Genomic DNA, 7,421 nt, shown 5'->3' with positions numbered 1-7,421 from the left:
TCTTGAACGCAGAGTTTCAGCCCCTGACTCACACATGCTTGCAAACATCTCATGGAATAAATATTTTACTTGCTTAAACAAACCTGGGTGTCTCACATGCTCCATCACCCCGAGGCAGACACGCGGTGTGCTCTGCCACAGGATGTCACCCTTTGGTGAGCTTGCCAGACTTGCACAAGAGGGAACTGTTTTGATGGATTGCCAAAGAACACCTGCAGCCTGCACCTCAAGAGTGCCGACACCCCAAGTGCCTCGAAATTGAGACGGTAGCAACAACAATTGGAAGGCCCGGTCTACAGTTGTGTGATGCCATGTGACTGAGATTGTGGATTTGGCCTGTGCAGTAGGGAGACTACATGGTCATACATCCTAGGGTCGCCATATGCCTACCCGAGATCTTCCTTCTTACCAGTTGTTATCGCAGCTATTATACAATTTGGCTCAAGATTAGAACTCTCAGAATTCAATAATTTGAAAATGGCTACTGTGACAACTGCTCACACGAGCGTTATGCAATGATCCTTTTGTGATCAGTGCTATGCTTGGGTCATTGCACACTGACTCTACAGGCATGAACACGATCACCGCAACATCCAGACCCTCCACTGCCTTCCTTACCAGTACAAACCTTTCCTGTGTGATTAACCTTTCTCTCCCTCTGCCCTTCCACTCATCTAATGCCCTTTTCTATCCTCACTGCCCAATATCTGGGGACCTCTGATGGTGGCATAACATGGTACTGGTGCAGTTAGACCACTATAGTGGTGACTGGGTGTGATGAATTAGAAGTAACCATCCCAGAAACCCTGACCTGTACCCCCTCCCATGTGGCCAAGGAAAGGTAGCCGCTACCTGATCCTGACCATGTGGTGGTATTATGCGGGAGGATCACATGGGAGGTAACTCGGGTCAGGAGAAATGGAAGTACCTTCTGAATAATGTCCCTAATTATCCTTCAGTCCTTATGGCTTCCTGTAAAATTGAGGATTTTGATTTTGGAATAACTAAGAACATTATGGACTCCAAGTCCCATAATGCTCATAGTACTAACACAAGGAAGTGGGAGCCAGAGTTGCAAAACTCTAATGAGCGGTCTAGTGATTACATTGACCCACATCTGAGCGGGACCTTTAAACATTAAAGGCCCTTCAGTTGTGGGCCAAAAAGAAGGAGAAGGAGCAGGAGGAAGCAGAGGTCGGCACCGCTGCATTGCCAGTAGTGAGACGATGTGCACAGAACGTGGCAGAGGTCCAGTCAGATGCTGAGGATGCACAACGGGAAGCGGTAATGAGGCCAGCTGTCCCAAAGGAGAGAGAAGCTCTCTGTGTCCTGCATCTCGCTCTGGTGTGAGGTTTTCAGTGGAGCACGTTTGGAGCAGTGGGTGCTCCAGTGAAAGATAGCATGAGCAGAAGAAGGCTGACCGGAGCTGTCAAATGTTGGAGAAGCCCCGACGTGTGAAGAAGCAGAAGCAGCCAGTCGGAAGGAGATGCCAAGACATAACACTGAGTTGACCTAATATAGTTGACCCTGGGGCGCTCAGAAGTAGACAGCTGTGCAGAAGTGCACCTTTTGAATGACAAACCTTTAAACTAAAGCAAAGTGAGTGCAGCCTCCCACATGGGAGATGTCCAACCTGAGAATATTGTAACCCACATTGCCAAAGCCAAAAGGGGGCAACAACTAAACAAAGTGAATACAATTTTCCAAAAGGGGGATAACCAACAAGGGGACAGTATAACCAGCATTGCCAAAGCCAAAGAAAGCTGAGCGTGACATTGAGGCAATTTAAATGCAGCTGTCCCAGAGACACTGTAGAGGAAAGTCGTAAGCTACATTGCCAATAGACTAATGGGTTGTGTAGAAAGAAATCAGAGAAGGCAGGAGAAAATCCTTCCTTGTAGAAAGAATCAAGGGGGAGAGAAGTTTCACCTGCATTGCCTATGGCAAACATATCAATGTGAGAATCATTGCCCCTTTGTACAGCATGTTTGTAAATGAACTTGTAGAATTGTGTTGCAAGTCAAAAAACATACCCAAGAACCCATTGTTGGTTCAACTTTCCGCATTGAGAAATTAATTGTGGAAAGTTTGGAACAAGCCTCACCACAGAGTACACGTTGTAGTAGTAGGAGTCTTATCCTGGCTGGTGAGTACACCAAGAAAGGGACAATTATTGGTTAGACCCGGGAGGGGAGTGGACTAGCAAGAAGATGATTTTAAGTACTGTGACTGCGGTAGAAGGTTGTGAAAGTTGTGGTTAAAAAGAAGTGGCAATTCCACTACTGACTTTTGAGGAACTGTTGTATAACCATCCTGACTATGATGTTGCTTTTGAAGGAGAAGTTTTGATGAACTGTTATATAATCAACGTGACTAAAGTGTAACTTTCTGAATGAACCATCCTTAGGAAGGTGTTGCTAATGAAGAAGAAATGCAATGTGATAGAAAGTGATTGGTCTTTTGAGAAAAATAACTCTTTACATTGACTTTTCAACGAGAGGGTATTGCACAATTTGGATGTCAGACGAGCTCTTAAGTTTTATTTGGACAGAACATCTAAACTTAGGAACTCTTCCTAGCTTTTTGTGACCTGCGGAGATTCAAAGGGAAAGCCTCGAAAGCAACTATCTCCCGATGGATTGCTTCCAATATATCAGAGGCGTATACCCTTCAGGGCCTTCAGCCTCCAAAAGGAATTCATGCCCACCTTGTGCGGAGCAAGGCGGCTGCCGTTGCCTTCCAGAAATATGTTCCCTGGGACAACATTGCCAGAGCAGCTGCATGGGCTTCCCCATCAGCTTTTTGTAAGCATTACTGCTTAGACCTGAGCTCCAGAGCCCATGCTCACTTCAGTCAGGCTGTTCTTAAAAACCTCTTTCAGTAAAGGAGTTCCATCCACCCGTTTTCCTGTGAGGAGTGCTCCCAAAAGTATGGAGGAAAGGGGATGGGACATAGGAGCATAACAAAGTTACTTACCGTAGTGACTACCTTACTCCTCGTCCATAGTCCCTTTTCCTCCATACGCCCGCCGTCCCCTCTAATAAGTATCCTCTATTATTGCTTAAAGATCTCAGACCTGGCAATAGAAAGAGACTGAAGGGCGATGCGCAGGGCAGAGGTAAGGAGGGCGGGGTTACGACCGCATGCGGTACACGGCGTAGAAAGAGAAGAAGGACACATTTTTCAATTTGATGCTTTTTTACAAAAAGTGCTCTGGCCCTGCCCCGAAGGATGGAATATCCCAAAGGTATGGAGGAAAGGACTAGGAGTAAGGTAGTCACTACGGTGAGTAACTTTGTTATTTTACACGCAAATAATTCCATGAATCAGGGCCTAAATGTCTCCTTTTTTATATACTTCTCAATGCATTAAAACCTATGAGAGGCTTGGATTCACAAACTAGTGACTTCACTTTAAGGAGGCATTTTTGTTTCGTTTTATCTTCACGAACTTCAAACAAATACTATAACTCTTTCACTTTCCCTGGACCTGCAATGGCCATCTCACATGTCATCTTGCAGCTGCAAGCTTGTTATGGAGGATTTAAAGTCATCTATGCAGTTTTGCCTAAAGGCAGTGTTAGCCAGCATGTGGCCATACAATTAAAAGTAGAGATAGTTTAGCAAAACAGGCCAGTGTGCAGTGGCTCAGTAGGGCAAAACAAATATTCTCGCTTTAGCGTGCCAATCGGAAGTACATCATCTTGTAGACAATTGTTCTTTGTTCCAAGATGGGGTCTTCTATCTAAAACGACAAGTGTGGGATTATATGGCCCAGTCTAAACTCTTATAGCAGAATTAATGTATTGGTTTGTCTTTTGAGTGTGCAGCCCATTACATTATGCTATTTTCATGTTGTTTTTGTTTATAATATGCATTATTTTAGCTGCAGGCTCCCCTTATGAGACCATCTCATTAGTCTCATACCTTTAATACTTCTGGGTGAGCAACTCATATATTCCTGGATCTCGGTTAAACAATTCTTCAGAGGTTTTCATCAAGAGCAATCACGCAGGTACCAGAGCATTTGCAGTTTTCTTTTCTACAGAGGTAAAAAAGGGATTTGGCTAGCAGGAATAAACATATACTCCGATTAAGACTACGACTACTGTGGGGTTTAATGCAAGCCCCAGGGTCAAATGAACTGAAAGGCCATGTTAGGCCCAAAATGTGCAGGAACACCTTCTTGTCATGGGAAGGCACACTGGCTGACTGAGGCCTAAAAGTGCAGAAATCTCGTCGTAGTTGGAAAACACATGGTAGACTGGCCGAAAAATATACATGGCAAAATGTGATTATTCAACAAAAATGCCAGCAGTGAGTTCATTCTCAGCCACAGAAACACTGATAGCGCTGTGTTAAAGCAGGCCTTGGAAATATGAGACTAAACCTACAGAAGGGAATTCAAAAGCACACTTGCAACTGCCCTGTATCAAAATGCTGCATACATTAAAACTACAAAATGGCTCTGGCTTGTGATTGTGTAAAGCTAAAACCAGAGGCCTACTTTTCAATAAGTGACTGGCTGGTGCTTAAAGTGTAACCTTGCTGATACAGAGAGCAAAGAATATAGGGTGTAATTTGCCAACACAGAAACAGTTACCATGGAAGTGTGTGCATTTCGCTGCCTAAAACCATGATCGCATGGGAACCGAATATCCCTTGCCAGAGTAATGTGAAGATATCATGATGGATAAATGAACATTGATGGCAAGAGGAAATCATGTCACAAATAAAACGAAGGCCTCTTGTCTAAAGAAAGATATTGCGACAGAATGTTCTCCATTGGAGCTGATGTCAACACCAAGATTCAATGCCACCTGCCCCCACCACATGATCTTCTCTACTATTTATCTGAAAGACAATTTCTTTGAAGTTGCAGGGCCAGAGAGAAGAGCTGTATTCATGCATTACATATTCATGCATTACAGAGGAATGTATTGGTGTGGCTGGGTCAACAGAAAGGCCACCCTTTATGGGCTGAACTCTGTAAAATTGCCAAAATGCAAGCGGTTTTGTGGTCCATCTCTGGGCTGAATGGGTGGATGGCTGCAATCAAGATTATCACATCATGCCAGAGACCCATGTGGCCAGAGAGATAAGATATCTTCAGCATTCACTAGCCCGGCCATTGGATTCACAAGAATGTTGATTTACACCAGCCTGAGTCAACAAAATGCAACCGATTGCTGGATCTCCATTGAAATTGGGAAATTAAACATAGTGTGTAATTTTAGTCAGAATATGCATGTGTGGTTAAGAGAAGGCCATAGATTTACATGCAGAATCATACTTGGTTGATTTTTTCATGAATTCTGAGATGCAGAAAAATGACTGAAGTATTGCTGTAAAGATTCTAAAAGGCCTACCTGTTAATTTAACTCTCATAAAAACTTGACCTTGGAAACAAGAGTTATCAACTAAATTGTTTTTTTAGGTCCCCAGAAAATGTAAAAAAGCAGATATTCGGGGAAACGATGGCTTAGTAAATTAGATATCTGGTTGGAACATTTCATATTGATAACTGGTATAATTTTTGAATTAATCATGAGAAAAATAATCATGTGCAACATCATGCAGAGACGAGAGACATTTAAAAAAATCTGGGGTGATGAGAGGAACCCAAATATATCTATATTGTTATGCGTAACTATACATTTGCAATAGCTGCCATGTAGTGACTTTTTAAGTGCACAAATTGAAATGTGTAAACAAATAAATGCAAATGGGTGAACTGATCCCCTCCCAATTTGGCCTCGGTAACCTGTAGGGCCAAGCACAGCAAAGAGTCCAGCCCTTGGATAAGGAGATGGAAAATAATTGTCCATTCAAAACTGATGACCAATAATAAGGTATATGGGACTGAAAACGTGTCTCCCCGAAGAAGCAGAATCAAGTCCCTGATTTGAAAAGTGTGATTTCTACAGAAAGTGGGAATTGATCCCTGAGAGTCTCTTCATTCTGGGCCGGTTCATTGTTATTCCTGAACCTAATGACCCAGATGGGCAGGACAGTGCTAGGTTTCATCGATAACAACGAGTTGGAAGGTGACAATGCTGGGAGGTCTAGTCATCCTGCAATACAGTGGTGCAGGCCTGCTACTGCAGTGTGGGTTGAACCTAAGAGGCCACTCACCAGCCAGCAGCACCAACCCAGGGGTAAAGCCAGGAAAATTGCCACTGCCTAAGAGGATTGTCTTCCATAAGTGACAAACTATACACAACAATGTTGCTGCAGTGCTTGATAGGCAAGTTCATCAGTTCAGGAATTATTTTTCCTGCATTTGTCAATTAATTTACCATAAGAGGAAAGCAAGTTTACTTTGTTTTCTGTGGATAGATGAGCAACATGTTCCACTTGCTGCCTATTGAATCAGAGCAAAATGTTAACAATGATGATGTGTTTAATGAACCACTCAACCATTTGCCTTAAACTAGTATGTTATGTTATTTTATGTCAACTGGTATCTATAAATTGCACATCTGCCACGGGTAGTGCATCCATCACCCACAACAACCGGTAGACGTTGCAGGTTATACCCTAAGTATGCTGACACTTTGGGGCACAGCCGTGGATGGTGGAACCAGTGGCCCAGGAGTTGCTCGCCCTGATGTGTCCCATATGTGCTAGAAAATATTAAGGTTCTGGCACGTTTTTTTTACAAATTAATCACTGAGAACAATCACCTTTAGCCCAATGGAAAAGGATCTAAGCAAACAAAGCCTTTTTATCATGGTATCCTTTCTGGTTTTCTTGGGCTTTATCCATGGGAGTTTGAACTATGCTTCTCACTGTGGCCATATGTTCTTTTAATCTTTCAGTTGTTTGGGAGAGGGGTAGTACAGCTTTTTCCTGTTCCCCCCAAGTCTCCCTTAACATGTCAAGGACATCCCCTTGCTCTCTGCCATATAGTTAAAATGGGGGAAAATCCTTTCGAGGATTGTGGGGTCTTTCGGACGGCAAAAAATGGCCCAGGTTGTCATAACATCCCAATTTCTGCCTTCAGCTTCTACTAATTTCTTTAAGATGTGTTTTGGGGTCTTGTTGAACCATTCCACTAAACCATCAGTCTGGGGGTGATAAATGGAAATCCTAAGTGTTTTATGTGTAACATCTCCTTTACTTCAGACATTAGTTTACTCATAAAAGTAGACACTTGGTCAATTAAGATCTCCTTTGGAAACCCAATCCGAGAAACCATGGGATCAAATGCTTGAGAATTTGTTGCCTTGTGTTATTGCGTACAGGAAATGCCTCAGGGCAATGGGTTGCATAATCCAATATTACCAGTATGTATCTGTTTCCAAGTGCTGATGGTTCAACGGCTCCTCTATGTCCATACCTATACATGAACAGGGTACTTCAATTATTGGTAATTGTGGTAAGGGAACTGGATGGAGCATCTGAAAACTAGTCTTTTGA

Source organism: Ambystoma mexicanum, chromosome 3p (genome assembly GCF_040938575.1).
Source record: "Ambystoma mexicanum isolate Mex_15411 chromosome 3p, UKY_AmexF1_1, whole genome shotgun sequence".
Lineage (NCBI taxonomy): Eukaryota > Metazoa > Chordata > Amphibia > Caudata > Ambystomatidae > Ambystoma > Ambystoma mexicanum.
This window is presented reverse-complemented; position numbering follows the sequence as displayed.